Source organism: Notamacropus eugenii, chromosome 1 (genome assembly GCF_028372415.1).
Source record: "Notamacropus eugenii isolate mMacEug1 chromosome 1, mMacEug1.pri_v2, whole genome shotgun sequence".
In the NCBI taxonomy this organism is placed as follows: Eukaryota; Metazoa; Chordata; class Mammalia; order Diprotodontia; family Macropodidae; genus Notamacropus; species Notamacropus eugenii.
The window spans coordinates 481,009,685-481,025,488 of NC_092872.1; the positions used below are offsets into that span (position 1 = coordinate 481,009,685).

General features: G+C 45.0%; 1 long non-coding RNA gene across 1 annotated transcript in view; it reads right to left on the reverse strand.

Annotated features, from left to right (window-relative positions):
- The window catches only part of LOC140519547 (uncharacterized), a 121,049-nt gene that overhangs the window by 99,693 nt on the left and 5,552 nt on the right, over positions 1–15,804 (reverse strand). The window contains exon 2 of the long non-coding RNA XR_011972232.1: positions 11,059–11,187. This is a non-coding gene — a long non-coding RNA (uncharacterized lncRNA). The remainder of the gene's footprint in view (positions 1–11,058; positions 11,188–15,804) is intronic.

Consider the following 15,804-nt stretch of genomic DNA (forward strand, 5'->3'; position numbering starts at 1 on the left):
ATTGTTTGAGTTTTTCTGTTGTAAGGGAACCAGAGAAGTCCAAGGCAATCAATCATATAGGAGGTTTCTCTTAGCTCGGACTGGTCAGGTGGTTATCACCATTATCATCTTCCCTGAGATATCCCCCCCACACACACACACACTTACCCCAGAATTCAAACCCAGTTCTTCTCCTGCTTCTAGAGTCCGTACTTCCCTTTCTGGGGCAGAGCCCCCAGTATTTGAGGCATACCCTCCCTAACTCCTAGATGCCTTTTTCTTCCCCAGCTATGGGGAGCTGGGGAGCAGATCCCATCAATACATGGAGAGAGGGGGCAGTCAGTAATTCAGGATGAGCACTAAGCTCCTTGAGAGCAGAGATGGCTTCATTTTTCTCTTCTAGTGCTTAGCATGGTGCGTAGCAGATAGCAGGCACTTATTAAACATTTGTTGGCTTGACTTGAATTGATGGTCTTTGGATTCCTATTGCCTACTATGTATCAGGCCTTTAATGTGGGGCAGTGGATGGAGTGCCAGGCCTGGAGTCAGGAAGGCCTGAGTTCAAATCCAGTCTCAGACACTTACCAGCTGGCAAGTCATTTAGCCCTGTTCCCCCGTAAAATGAGCTGGAGAAAGAAATGGCAAAAAAAAAAAAAAAAAAAAAAAAAAGATGGCTCCAGTATCTTTGCCAAGAAAACCCTAAATGGGGTCACAAAGAATCAAACATAACTGAAATGCAGCTAAACAAGCACAACAACAAAAGATGTGTTGTATTTAATTCAGGGTTGTGACAAAAACCCAAGTTTTGAGACTACCAGATATCTTGGATGATTTCTCTCTCTTGTATCACTGCCCCTAGTCAGGCAGGCTGCCTTCTTTCATGAAATATTAACTGTGTGCCTGGCATTGATAGGGACTGAGGAGGCAAACACAAGCAAAATGAAAACAGTTGCCTCCCTCAAAAGGCTTACATCCTAATGGGATGAAAAAGGGAGGGGGGGGGCATTGAGTGAAGGTAAAGTCTGCTGAATCAGAAACAGAACTAGGAGGGCCAGACTGGACCTTCCCCCAAATGGAGGATCTGAAGGAACTTACTAATAATGAGAGAATGACGGGTAGCTGGGTGATGCAGGGGTTAGAGCCCCTGCCCTGGAATCAGGAGGACCTGAGTTCAAAGTCAGCCTCAGGCACTTACTAGCTGTGTGGCCCTGGGCAAGTCACTTAACCCCAATTGCCTCCCCGACAAAAAATTATAATAATGAGAGAATGGAGCCACAAGGATGTAGGGATGTTCCAAGTCTAAGAAGACCCAAGGTACTGAAGGAAGTTCTAGGGTACGAAGGTAATTGTGGTGGTGATAGTGATGGTGGTGTTTGGAGAGTCGTAAGCAGATCTGGGAAGGGTCCCAGGCTTTAAAGGAAGGACTGAACCTATTTGGACCATGAGCAATTCTGAAGTCCTCATGTTGAGCATGGTCATGAGATACAGTGAAAAGAGCACTGACCCATGTTCAAATCCCCATTTTGATGCTAATCACTGGTGTGCCTTTGGGCAAGTCACTTCATTTTTCTTGTTTTCAGTTTCTTTAACTGTAAAATGAGGATGTTGATGTAGAAGTTTCTGCCTCTAAATCTAGGATCCTAAGAGAACCTTGGAGAAATGAGGGCCCTGGAGCCTGATGGTCCTGATGGCTTTTCAGGTTCTCAGCATGGAAAGACAACTCTACTTGGAAGGCGAAGATTTGATTCCCAGTCCAGACTGTAATTCTCTCTTAACAATGGTGTGTCCTTGAATAATCCACTTCAATTCTTGGAACCTCAGTTTCCTAATCTATAAAATAGGGATGATAATAATAATACTTATGCTACCTTCCCCTCAGGACTGCAGTGAGGGGAACATTATAGGAACATGAATTATTACTATGACTCAAGAGACAGAGTTACCAGAAGGGGTGGCCTATTTTTAATATGGCTCCATTTAAAGCCCAAAGGGGGCCTTTTTAAGAGGACCACCCTGCAGGAATCAGTGAGTAGGGAAACAGGCACCACCTCCCCAGGCCCCCAAGAGAGAAGTCTGTAAGAGGCCGTTTCCAACAATGAAATTCTCTGATGTGTTCCCCAGACTAGGTTTAAATGCCCTCAGCCAGAGGACCTCCACGGCTCTCACAGGGAGGGTGGGGGTGTGACTCATTTTCCTTCTTATACTGTCAGGAATCTCTAAGCCTTAGTCTGATTTCTCACTGCCTCTCTCTGTGTGTCTCTCTCCTTCTCTCCTCCACTCTTATTTAGCTCTTGGGAATCAGTGTTTCTCTTAAGATGTAATAGATCATCTGTTGCCCATCTTCTGCACACCCCCCATTTCAATTCCTGTATTCCTTCCTGTTCTTTATTCTTTCTGAAAACTCCCCTCTGCTTATCTACCTTCTAGAAGGAATGTAAGCTCACTGAGGGCAGAGACTTTGTCATCCTTGGGTGACTCGCTTAATTATCAGAATCCTTTTCATTTTCCTCCTTTGTCCCCCAATTTCATTCAATTCACCAAGTTGTTATTGTTGTTGTTCAGTTGTTTCAGTTGTGCCCAACTCTTCATGGCCCCATTTGGGATTTGGGATTTTCTTGACAAAGATATTGGAGTGGTTCACCATTTCCTTCCCCAGCATGTTTGACAGATGAAGAAACTGAGGCAGACAGGATTAAGCAACTTGCCTAGGGTCACACAGTTAATAAGTGTCTGGGGCCACATCTGAACTCAGGAAGAGGAGTCTTCCTGACTCCATGACTCTGGCACTCTATCTACTCCACCACCTAGATGCCCTAGGTATTTATTAAGTACCTGGTATTTGCTGGGCCTCAGTACTGGGCCTTGAAAATACCAGAATGACAACAAAATAATACTATCTCTGATTTAAAGAAGCTTGCTTTCTTCTGGGGGAATGGGAGAATAGAGGGGGAAATCTAATACATAATTGATAGCTAAGTCTGGCACCATGGTGGTAAGGGAGAGATCTTAGCAAAGCCCCCCTGGAAAATCTGAGGAGGGAAAGAAAATTTTCAGCTGGAAACCAGGAAGGACTTCACAGTGGAGACAGCTTCTTAGCAGGCAATGCATGCAAGCACTGTTGTTACTAGGGGCAGCTAGGTGGTAGGGATAGAGCACCTGACCTGAAGTCAGGAAGACACAAGTTCAAATCAAGCCTCAAGACACTTAATGCGATGCTGTACAAGTCACTCAGCCCCTGTTTGCCTCAATTTCCTCATCTGTAAATTGGAGATTAAAAACAACACTTACCTTCCAGGGTTGTAAAAAATCAGTGAGATGATCATTGTAAAGTACTTAGCACGCAATCCCTGGCACATAGTAGTATTAGAATTCCTCGGTATTTCTTGGTAGTGAGAGCTCCCTGGGAAATCTGACCCCATCCCACCCTCTCTCACCCCCTCTTTTCTGTCGCCCACCATTGTTCTCACAATCATTCAGTCTCCATGTCCTTCCCCTCCCAATGCTCCCTGCCCTATTGGCTTCATAACTCTGCCTTCTCAATTAGATTATTTTTCGTTCAGATTTTTTTTGTGTGTTCTTTTATTTTAAATCACTTGCCATTGATTCTCCCAGCCAGTCAGTCAGTCAACAAACATTTATTAAGTACCTACTATGTGCCAGGCACTGTACAAAATTCTGGGGATACAAAGAAAGGCAAATAAACAATCCCTGCTCTCAGAATTCACATCCTAATGAGGGAGACAATGTGCAAGCATCTCCATACAAAAAGGCTATACATAGGATAAACTGGAAATAATCAACAGAGGGAAAATACTAGAATTAAGAGGGCTCTAGTAAGGTTTCCTGTAGAAGATGGGACCTTAACTGGGCCTTGAAAGAAGTCAGGGAAGTCAGAAGATAGAGATGAGGAGGGAAAACATTCCAGCATGGGGGATGGCCAATGAAAATGCCCAGAGATGAGAGATGGTGGGTTTGGTGGCACTGGATCCCAGATTGTATGGGATGAGTGAGGTGCATGAAGATCAGAAAGGTAGCTAGGGACAAAGTTATGAAAGCTTCTAAAAGCCAAGCAGAGGATTATATATTTCATTCTGGAGGCAATAGGGAGCCATGGGAATTGATTAAATAGGAGGGGGGTGTAATACAGCCAGATTTGCCCTTTAGGAAGATCAGTCTGACAACAGAGTAAAAAGAATGGATTGGAGGAGGGAGAAACTTGAGGCAAGAAGAAGACTGTTTCTGTTGCAATAATCCTGGCATGAGGAGATGAGGGCCTGTACCAGGATGGTGAAACCTGTCAGAGGAGAGAATAGAGTATGCCAGTGATGCTATGAATGGGTAGCTGGGCAGCACACTGGGTAGTGTACTGGACTTGGAGTGAAGAAGACCTGAGTTCACATGCAGCCTCAGATACTTGTTAACTGTGTGATCCTGGGCAGGTCATTTAACTGTGTGCCTCAGTTTCCTCATCTGTAAAATGAGCTGGAGAAGGAAGTGGCAAACCACTCCAGTATCTCTGCCAAGAAAACCTCAAATGAGGTCATGAAGGGTCAGACTCAAGGGTCAACAGTGATGTTGTAAAGGCATAAACAATAAGACTTGACAATTGTTTGGATATGGGGGGTGGAGAAAAGGGTAGTCACCTAGACTACCTGGGTGACTAGGAGAATGGTGTCACAGTTAAGTTAAAAAGTAAGAATGGGTTTGAGGGCAAGATACACTTCAGTTTTGGAAGTGTGGAGTTTGAGGTATCAGTTGGAGATGTGAGACTGGAGGTCAGGAGAGAGGTTAGGGCTGGGTAAATAAATCTGAGACTCACATGCATAGAGATGACAGATGAATCCATGGGAGTTGTTGGGATTACCTAGTGAAATAGTGTAGAGGGAAAAAAGGCCTAGGAGCATCTTGAGGGAAATATCCACAATTAGCAGATGTGACCTTAATGAAAATACAGCAAAGGCAACTGAGAAGTATCTGTCATGCAGGTAGGAGAACTAGAAAAAAGCAGTGTCATGAAAACCTGGTGAAAAAGGAGAGTACCAAAGGAAAGAAGGGCACTGATGGTATCAAAGGCAGCAGAGAGGTCAAGAAGGATGTTGATCGACGAGAAAAGGCCATCAGATTTGGTGATTAAGAGAACTGTAATAAATCAGTTGGGGTTTTTCTTGAGTCTGGGCCTGTGATCTCATTGGTGTAGGAAACTTCCAGTGAAGACATTCCTTTTATTAACACAAACTGGACCTTGTTACTCAATGTATGGTCTTGGAGAGTTACCTGGAAAGCCCTAGAAGGTCACACTAATTTTGAGGCAGTCTGTCTATGCACTATGCCATAATGCGTCTCAATAAATACAGTCAAGAAAAACCAAATCGTAACACTGACCTAGTCTGAAGACCTCATTTTGTACCCATGGTCCACCATCTCTCTGCCGAGAGGCACCTTCCCATGTAGACTGTAAGCTTCTTGAAGACAAGAATATCTTTAATCCTTGTATCTTCCCATAACACCTACACTTCACCGAACAGCAAGTGGCCAATAAATGCTTGTTGAATGAGACTGAATTAAATTTTCTCCTGCTATGAGATAGCTCTCTTAGGGACTATGAGAGTCCTTATGCATAATACAGTATTGACGACCAAAAAACTACTCTGAGCTAAACTGTATTGTGTAAGCCAATCAGTGACATGGATTGAAATATAAAATAGTCAGGGGGGAGCATCCCCTCAGTTCACCACCTGCTCCCAAGGAACAGCGAAGGGTCATTGGACAGTTAGATGAAATCAAGTAAAGAGTCCATAGCTTCACAAACTACATTTTGATCCCAGCTTTAGCACTCATGGGCTGTGGGAACTTTGGGTGAATCACTTGGCTTTCTCTTGCCTCAGTTTCCTCACCTCAAAAATGAGTACAACATCTGCTCCACATTACCAACCTCACAGGACTGTCTGTGAGGAAAAATATGAGAGAATGGATGTGGAAACATTTTGTTTTTGCGGAACAAATGTTTCAGGCGACCCAGATGGATCAGTAGGGGTGCTTCAGAGTATGTGCACAGAGATGGAAAATTCTCTCTGGCTTCTGGAATGTAGCTGCCTGCCCCCAAGCACAATCCTTTCTACCTGGCTGTCCACTCTCAGCCTCAAGCTGTATACCACCAGCAAAAACTATTTCACCTTTAATCCAAGCCCCCCTCGAGGGCTACTTTTCCAGTTTATGAGGGACTTCTTCAGAGGCCTCTCTGTCTCTGAATGGCAGGTCACAGATTCCTAGCTTCTCCCTTCCTCAAGTTAATGAATAATTAACCTTGATAGGATCTGACCTAAAACTAACCCAAGAAACCCCCGGACTCAGTTCCTCCCCTCAGGGTCTTAAGCCTTTGTAAGGGCCCCCAGGCTCTTCTCCCTTACATTCTTTCAAATTCCATTTATCTGACTGTGGAGAGAGACTGCCCAGAAGAAGTGAGGCCTTTCCACCAAACATCTGTCTTGCCCCAACCTATCCAGACCTGCTTCTGAGGCCCAGCCTCTCCCATGGATTCAACTCCTGGACCTCTTGCTTCCTCCAGGATATCTGGAGTTTAACCCAAGGAAAGATTTCCTTAACTCACAGAATGCTAGATGTTGAAGGAGCCCTAGCAAGTGTCTAGTTGTTTTGTTTTTAGTAGGAAAACTTTTCTACATGTAGCACTCATGTTTGAGTCTCTCTTTCCTACATTCTCTGCTTGATCATGCCTCGTGTGAACACTGAGTCTCGTAGAATCTGAGACAGGAGTTGATCAAATCCCAATCAAGTCCTTCATGTTATAGAGGAAAAGACTGAGGCCCACTTGGCAGAGGGGATGGCCTACAGGTGCAAATTAGGGTATAAAGTTTCAAACTTAGCCTATGTGTTGATATATTTTGCTTGATTCTACTAATTTGTTACAAGGGAGGATTGGGGGTGGGGGGAAGGGAAGAAAAGAGTCTATAAAACATTTTTAAATGGATAGAAGAGAGCAGATGGAAGTTCAGAAGGTTACACTGCCAAGCAAGACAGTTTTGTAGTTACTGTGTTAAATTTAATACATGCTTTTTAAAAGAAATGATTATGTAACAGGTTTCCAGTTTCATTGCAGTTCCCTTTTTGCTCCTTCTACCCCGAAATATTCATGTGTTAAATTTTATACATGTGTGTATATGTATATATAATGTGTATCTATCTATATACATATACATACAGAAGTGTGTGTATATATACCTGTATGTGTATATATACAATACGTGTATATATTCCTGTATGTGTATATATATACACACACATATATGTACATACATATATGAAGTCTGAGGCCCAGAGGAGGAAAGAGACTAGCCTGGGGTCTTCCAGCAAGTTAGTGAGAAGCAGTAGCGTAGGATTCTGAACGAGAGTGGGGCGCTCTTGTCAGGATACCTGGATGAGACTGCTGACTCTTACAGATGATCTTTATCAGGTCCCTTAATATCTTCGGGCCTCAGTTTCCTCATCTGTAAAGTGGGGATAAATAATTTCTGCAGGACCTACCTCACAGGGTTATTGGAAGGCAATTTGCAAACTTGTAAAATGAGTGTTGTTATTATTCATGCTGAGGTAGAATTTAAGTCCAGTTCTCCTGATTCCCTACCAAGCCCTATCTACTCTTTCCACTACCCTTCCTACTGACTGTTTGTTTATGGACTGGTATTTGCCATTTTCCTGTGTTTCTGTTGGTCTCTTTTGGAAGTTTTTTCTCAATGTCAGCCAGTTTAGACCATCAGTTTGTGTGGAAGAGTGGAAAGATTCTGGGCCCCCAATTTGCCCCCTATGGTGCCAACCCAGTCAGAACTCAGGTCCCCACTTGGTTAGTGTTCTTGAATGATGATGAATGGATTTGGCCCTGATACTGTTCTGGGGCTTGGCTGACTGAGCACTCAGGGTTTGTCTGAAAGGAAGAAATTCTAGGGGAATCCAGGTCTGGTAGTTCGGCCAAGTGGTGTCAGATACGAATAATGGGGGGGGGGGGGGGGGAGGGAGAGAGGGAGGGAAATAGGCAGGTGTGAGCTGGGCAGTAGAACTCAGAGAAGCATGGAGGCCAGCAGGCAGGGTCACTTCTGAGTGCCCTATATCTGTGAAAGCTGGGGGGAGAGGAGGGAGATAGAGAAAGGAGTGAGTAGTGGCATAGAGAGAGCCGAGCAATCTGACGGTTCCCAAAGAGACTCCTTTGGCTTGGCAGATCCAGGAAGACCCAAGCCAATGCTGCCTTGGATTACCTGCTGTCTGTGGCCCCCAAACCACCATCCTTCCTCCTCTTTCCACACTCAGCCCCCAACTCTGCTCCTCAAAGGGAGAAAACCATAGTCAGTTTCCCTAAACCCAAAGCTGGGTTCAGGGGGACCAGGGAAAACCGCCAAGTTCTATCTGGCTGGCTTTGTTATTCGCCTACTCCAGCTCTACCAAACAACAGCCCAGCCTGTCAAGCACCTCCCTATTCCCTAGATCCCCAACCACTCATGCTGAAACAGAGAGGAAAACACATTTCTTTATTCCTGATTCTGTTTCCTAGTTTTCCAGAAGTGTATGTTTCTACATAACTCATTTAATCACTTAGCAAACATTTACTAAGCCCCTACTATGGGTAACACACACACACACACACACACACACACACACACACACACACACACACACACTGATAACACTCCCTCCTTTTACACCGCCTTCTAATTTGATTTTCCTGACATCACCTAGAGATAATTAGGGCTGGGACGATTCCCTTTTGACAACTAAGGATCGAGGTCCAGAGAGGGGGAAGTGACATCCTGGGTCACACAGCAAGTAAGTATGTCTAAGCCAGAACTAAAACCCAGGCCTCCTGACTTCCAGCATAGGTCTCTTTCCACCTCAGCTACTTCCTTATATGCCTCTCAAAGTAGCCCTAGGCAAAGCTGTGAAGTCTTTGAAGCTAGTTTCTTTACTCCAACTAAACAAATTTAGTCTTCATATCCTTGCCCTTTGCTTCCTGTCCCTCCCCCTTTAATGCTCTGCATTTTCCTTATGGGGAGAAAGCCTCTGACACTCATTCACAACTGAGGTGTGCCAGTCTTCCCAAGTCAGCCTTCCCAAAGGCGCTTGAAGCAGAAGGTCTTTCTCTTTTGTGTTTCCATCCTCTGCACCTGGCTGCTTGGTTGGTTGCTGTCCTTTCTCAAAGAGAACCAAACCAATAACGCTATGTTAGAGTCAAGTTTCAGTATGTCCGACTGTGGCTGATCAGATCAGTACAAGCTTGGAAGGCTCTACCACAGGTCAGGCACAAAGAGGCCATGTGAACATTTGGGGTGGATTCTCTAAATTTGTGCATCTCGTGTTTCTTTTGAGCTGCTGCAATTCTGCTTTGCTCAACAGCACCTTCTCCGATGAGGGCATGCCATGCTGTCTCTTCAGAGAGACCTTGTGAGTGTCCTTGAATCACTTCTTCTGACCACCATGTGAGCGCCTTTCTTGTGTGAGTTCTCCATAAAATGGTCTTTTCCGCAGATGTATATTTGGCATTTGAACAACTGGTCAGCCCATCAGAGTTGCATACAGTGTATGGTACAAGGCAATGGCTAGGCATTATAAATGCTTACAAATTGGTTAACTGGTTTATGTTTTAAAATCTGGTACCCAAGAAGAGTGTCATGCCTACCTCCAAAAGGTTTCATCTTCAAGGAGTCTCTGAGGAAAATCGTTACAAAGGGTCTAAGATCCCTCAGTGGAGAGTCAGTCAACGAGCATTTATTAAATGCTTTCTGTGTGCCACAATGGAAGGAAATCTCAGAAGAGAAGGCACTAGCAGCTGCAGAGATGAGGAAAGAACAAAGAAAAATGGGCTTTGAAGGAAACCTGGGAAATGAAGAGGCCAGAACAGTCCAGGAATGGGGCATAGCCAGTGCAAAAACTAGTGAGATGGTCATGTGGGAGTGGGGCAGAGTGAGTGGAAGGGAATAAGGTAGACGAAGGGTGGAAAAGTGGGAAGGTGCCAGGTTATGAAGAGCTTTAAATACCAAATGGAGGATTTTATATTTTATATTTGATCCTGAAGATAATAAGGAGCCACTTAGAGCTCATTGATCAGGGCTGGGTGACATGGCCAGACTTAACACTTTAGATAAATCACCTTGGCTGCCAAAGGGAGGATAGATTGAAGAGAGGAGAGACCTAAGGCGGGGAGATTAATTAAAAGCCTATTGGAGTAGTTCAGGTGTGAGGTGGAGGTGACTGTGGGAGTGGGGAAAAGGGGACATATAAGTTGATGCTTTTACTGTAGAAATGACAAGATTTTGCAATGGATTGTGTATGGGGGAGGCGGGGTGAGACAGTGAAGGGTCAAGGGTGGCAGAGCTTGTGAGCCTGAGAGACTGGGACAAGTGGAGGCATGCTGAATTTGAGGCCTAAGGGACATCCAGCTTAAGACATCCAAGAGTCAGCGGGAGACATGTGACTGTAGCTCAGTAGAGTGATTTAGGCTGGATATATAGATCATAATTGAACTCGTGGGAATTCATTAAATCACCAAGCAAGATTTTGTTGTTGTTCAGTCATGTCCAACTTTGTAATCTCATTTTGGGTTTTCTTGGCAAAGGTGCTAGAGTTGTTTTCCTTTTCCTTTTCCAGCTCATTTTACAGGTGAGGAAACTGAGGCAAATAGGTTAAGTGACTTGCCTAAAGTCACACAACTAGTAAGTGTCTGAGGCTAGATTTGAACTCAGGAAGATAGGACTCTAGGATGGATGCTCTATCTACTCCATCACCTAGCTGCCCACCAATTGAGATAGTATAGAGCAAAAAGAGAAAGGAAGGAAGGACAAAGCCTTGGGAGTCAGAGTTAGTATGTCTATGGATGGCTAACCATCTGTGCATTTGTGTCTGTAGCAATAAGGTAGAATGAAAAGAGTTGGGTTTGGAGTCAAAGGACCTGAGTTTGAACCCCCACTATGTCTTTTACTACCCATATTACTTTAGGCAAGTCACTTATCCAAGTTTCCTGGGCCTCAGTTTTTTTCATCTGCAAACTGATTGGATTGGATCACGTGGCCTTTAACATACCTTCCAGATTTAAGTCTGTGTTGTTAGGAATATATGTCCATCTATCCATTCCTACTTCCGGCCCTGACATCCAGTACACAGTCTTATAGGAGTCATGTTGAAGCATCTGCTTCTGCTATAGTCAAACCTCTAGCAAAAACAAAAACAAAAACAAAATTACCTTCTGAGCCCAGAGTACAGTAGAAAGCACAGCCAAAAGACCTGAATTGGGATCTGTACAAATAGTGTATTACTTTGGACAAGTCACTTTACTTCCCAGCTCTGTGAAATGAGGATTTGGACCAGATAATCTGCCAGGTGCCTCTGCTGTAAATAAGGAGAGAAGGTGAAAATGGGCAATTCAGTCTCCACCCCCAGACCAGAGATCTCCAGATCCTCCAGATCAGGCCTGAGCTCCCCCACCCCTTTTTTGGCACTAACCTCAGCTGTGTGACCTTGGTCAAGTTACACTTCCCTCCCCTAGGCAATTATTTCCTTCTCAGTGAAATATTGATCCCAAGTCTACAAGAGCTCCTAGAAACAGGATTTGGAGCTGGGAAGGGCTTTTGAGGTCATCTAGGACAGCCCTCCTCCTTTTTCAGATGAGGAAACCAAGGCTGAGAAAAAGGTGAAGTTTTGTTCACTGAAGATGAAAAGAGAAAATAGGAAATGAATTTAAAAAATAGAGATGACAATGTCACCAGAGTACCTCTTGCCCACCTCCCCCCCCTTTCACAGCTGGCAAGTCTCCTAAACTGCCTCCATTTCCCTGCTGTTTACCCAGCAGACGGCCAGTTAAATGTGGGGTCTGAAGTCTCCCAGGAAGAAGGGGACTTCCCTCGATTTGCCATCATCCATACTGACCCTGTAGGAGGTGAGATGGCTGGTGGGGGATAGGTCTAGGGATATTTACCAAGAGACTGGAACAAAGGCCTATGGACTCCCTACAGGCCACCCACCCAGGGAAGACACACTTCCCTACCCTCTCCCTTCCCTAGGGAAGAACAAAGGGGCCTCGTGAGATGGTCTGATTTTCTGCCTCCTTATCTCCAGGCAGATAGCCCAGGTTCTAGAAGGTCAGCTGTAGGAGGTAGGGAAGGGTAGAAGAAAAAGATAGGGGCCCCTGGTCTCCTACATCAAACAGAGCTGGGGCAGATTAGGAAAATGTGGAAAGTACTGAAGTTCCTTAGGTTCAATTCAATGTATTAAACATTTATTATCTGCTATGGCAAAGGCACAGCTAATCCAAAAAGGGAATTTTAAGGTCCAACTATGTTCTAGGCACCATAATCCATAGAGAGGGAAAAGGGAACAGGGATGGATATACGTCCTAAAAGCAACTGGCCCTTACCAGTTGTTCAACCATAAGCAAGTCATCTAACTTTTCTGAGCCACAGTTCTCTCTATAAAATGGGGATAATAATACATGCACTAAGGAAAATGGTTTGCTAACCTCAAATAATAATTTTAACAATGACAACTCATAGGCTTGTTAGAAATGAAAGGGGTCTTAGGAATTGTCTTGTCCAACTGTGTTATGGGTAATCAGAGGCCTAGAAAGGAGTTGCCCAAAGTCACATTGAATTGAAGGCAGGTTTAGTGCTAGAAAAATCATAGAATGTCAGAGCTGGGAGGGGCCTTAGAAATAATGTAAAATAATCCCCTGAATTTTACATATGGAGAGACCTTGAAGACAGAGATTGAATTTTGCCTCTCTTTGTATCCCAGTGTTTTGCACAGTGCCTGGCACAGTCAGATAGGATACATAGTCATAGGCAGAGGCACTGAATAAATGTTTATTGCCTAACTGGCAGAGTGGAAACAAGGCTGGCTTTGGACTCAGAGAACCAGCAGTCTGATCCTGGAGAAGTCACTCAACCTTTCTTCACCTTAGTTTCTCCATCTGAAAATAAGGGGGTTGACCTGGAAATCTCAAAGGTCCCTAGGGGTCCTAAATCTATGATACTCTATTTCTATGACATTTCCATGGTTTCTTTCATTTCTACCTCTTTAGCTTTGGCTCATGCTGTTGTTGCTGTTTTGGTCAACTAGTTGTATCTGACTCTTTGTGACCCTATTTGCAGTTTTCTTGGCAAAGATACTGGAGTGGTTTGCCATTTCCTTATCTGGCTCATTTTATAGATGAGGGAACTGAAGCAAACACAGTTAAGTGATTTACCCAAGGCCATATTGCCTGTAAGTGTCTTGAGGTCAGATTTGAACTCGTCTGCCTGACTCCAGGACAGCATTCCATTGCACCACCTACCCTTCCAGAAAGAATCAGCCAACTAAGCTATGTCTGGAACCATGACCAGTTGTAAGGAGGCCATCAGGTGCTATTCACTGGACACAAAATGCCTTACAAACTATCTGGTGTGGTCTACAAATGTTTACTAAGAAGGAACCTGAATCCTAGAGATATAAATGACTTGGCCATGGTCACACAGTGAATCAGTGGCAAAACCAAGACTGAAATCCAGGTCTCTTGTTCTGGGGTCTTTGAACGCAGCCAAGTAACTGAGGATAAAGGCTTCTCCCTTCCCTTCCTTTCCCTTCCCCATCTGGTTGTAGATGCTGAGTTCAAAACAGGCAAAGACTAAGTTCAGGTGGATCTTTCCTCGAGGATAGCTTAGCCCTCTGCCTTCTCCCCTGAATAGGAATCTGTTAATAGTGCCTTACTAAGGACCACAGATTGAGAAGGAGAAGGAGCCCCCTCATTTTATACATGAGGAAACTGAGACCCAGACAAGTGAAATGACATGCTTGGCTCATCCAGGTAGTAAGTGAGAGAGCTGGAATTTGAACTCAGTTCCTGTGATGCAGATTTCAGTACTTTTTTTTCACTGCATCACTGTTTGCCTCAGAGCTGAAATATATAGCCCAGAAGCTGCTCTCTTCTCTCCAGACATCTGGAAAAAAAAGCTCAGTCTATGGGAGACTGCTTGGATGCTTGTTAATTCTGAGTCTAATGAAGTACTCAGAGATGTTCTTCCTCCCTAGTCCCTCACTTCCCCCCACCCAACACCACCCCACCCACACAAGCCTCTAGGCTTGCTTCTATGATGGAAAATTTAAAGCAACTTGAAGCAAAGAGAACCTGCCCAAGCTTTCCCTTTCTTTCCCCTCCTTCAGAAATGTCCTTGTATTTGTGGCCCCACAAAGCAAAGAGAAGGGGTCTTGATCATGGTTAGCTGTGGAGGGGGGAGGAAGCCTCGCCCCCCCCCCCCCTCCCCAGCCCTGCCTGTTTGCATTCTTAAATATCTCCCTCAGCTGAATTGGGCTTCCAAATGAAAAGAGCAGGAAGGCACTTAGGGGGTCTTGTGGTCCCAATCCCAGATTTTAGCAGTGAGGAAACTGAGGCTCAGAAAAGGGAAATAATTTGTCAGGTACTACAGAAGTAGGAAGAGGCTGAAATCCTCTGATTCCAAATATAGATCTTTCCATTACAGCCCCCTCTGTGCTGTTTTCTATTGTTTTCCAACGTCCCCTGTATAAATCTTGTCTTTTCAACAAGATTCTAAGCCTCTGGAGGACAGAAGAGATAGGTACTTCTTTTGTAATTGTATAGGGCTTAACAAATAGTAGGTAGCACAATTAATGAATGGGGAGAAGGGAGAGAGGAAAGGAAAGAGGAGAGAAGGGGAAAGGAAGAAAGAAAAGAGAAGGGAAAGGAAAGGAAGGAAAGGAGGGGAGGGCTAGGGAGGGGAGGGGAAGAGAAGGGAAGGGAGCAGAGGATAGAGAATGGAAGGGAAGGGGAAGGGAAAAATGGGGAAGGGAAGGGATGGATGGGGACAGGAAGCAAAGTGAAGGATGGGTAGTGAAGGGAAGGGTAAGGAAAGACAAAAATGAAAGAAGAGGGAAGGAAAGGAAAGAAGAGAAGGGAGGGAAGGAGAAATAGGAAAAGAGAGAGCAAAAAGAAGGTGGAGTAAAGGAGAAAGCAGGAGAAGTGAGAGGAGGAAGGAAAGGCAAGAGCAGGGAGAGAAGGGGAGAAACAGAGCCAGATACACAAGGCTCCCCTGTAGCGGCTGGCTCTGCAACAGCAGTCCAGATCTGAGCAGAGCCTCATGGCCCAGACAAGAGATCAATAACTAATTTCACTGCAGCGGCCGCCCCAGTTTTTTTCCAATAATTGTAAGCCAGCAGCTGGGAATGAGGCTCTCCCCACCGCGCCGCACCAACCTGCACCCGATCAATTGACACGGCCACTGGGGCAGCAGGAAAACTCATTTTTCTCTCTCTCTCTCCTCCTGGGTCCCCTTCCTCTGCCTTACCATCTCTTAGAGAAATCTTGACTTAGGGGCCCCAGGGCTGAACACCCCAAATCCGTGAATCTCATAGGGCTGAAGTAGAGGGCAGAACTGATATGGTGAGGGGGAGGTTCAGGTAAGGGTCTGAGGGATCAGCTCTCAAGTCTCTGTGCCATGGTACCTAGCAGAATGAGGAAAGGGCTGGTCCAGAGTTTAAGGCCCCATGATTACCCCAGAAGGGTAAACAGCTGCTCAGCGCTCCTGTTTCCCCCATTTGCAAAATGGAGGATGACATATTGGAGAGGAAGCTAAAGGTCTTTATGATGAAAAGATCTCAGGAACAAGGGACTTAAATGGTTACTCCCCCTCCCACCTGTTTCTTCACCCTTAAACCCCAGCTAATGGAATCACTGAAGGACCATTGCTGGGGGTCTACACCCTCATCCACATTCAGGAAGGGGGGAACAGTGAGCCCCACACTGTGTTCCTGTTCTAGTCAGGCCCAAGGAGAAGGATCGCC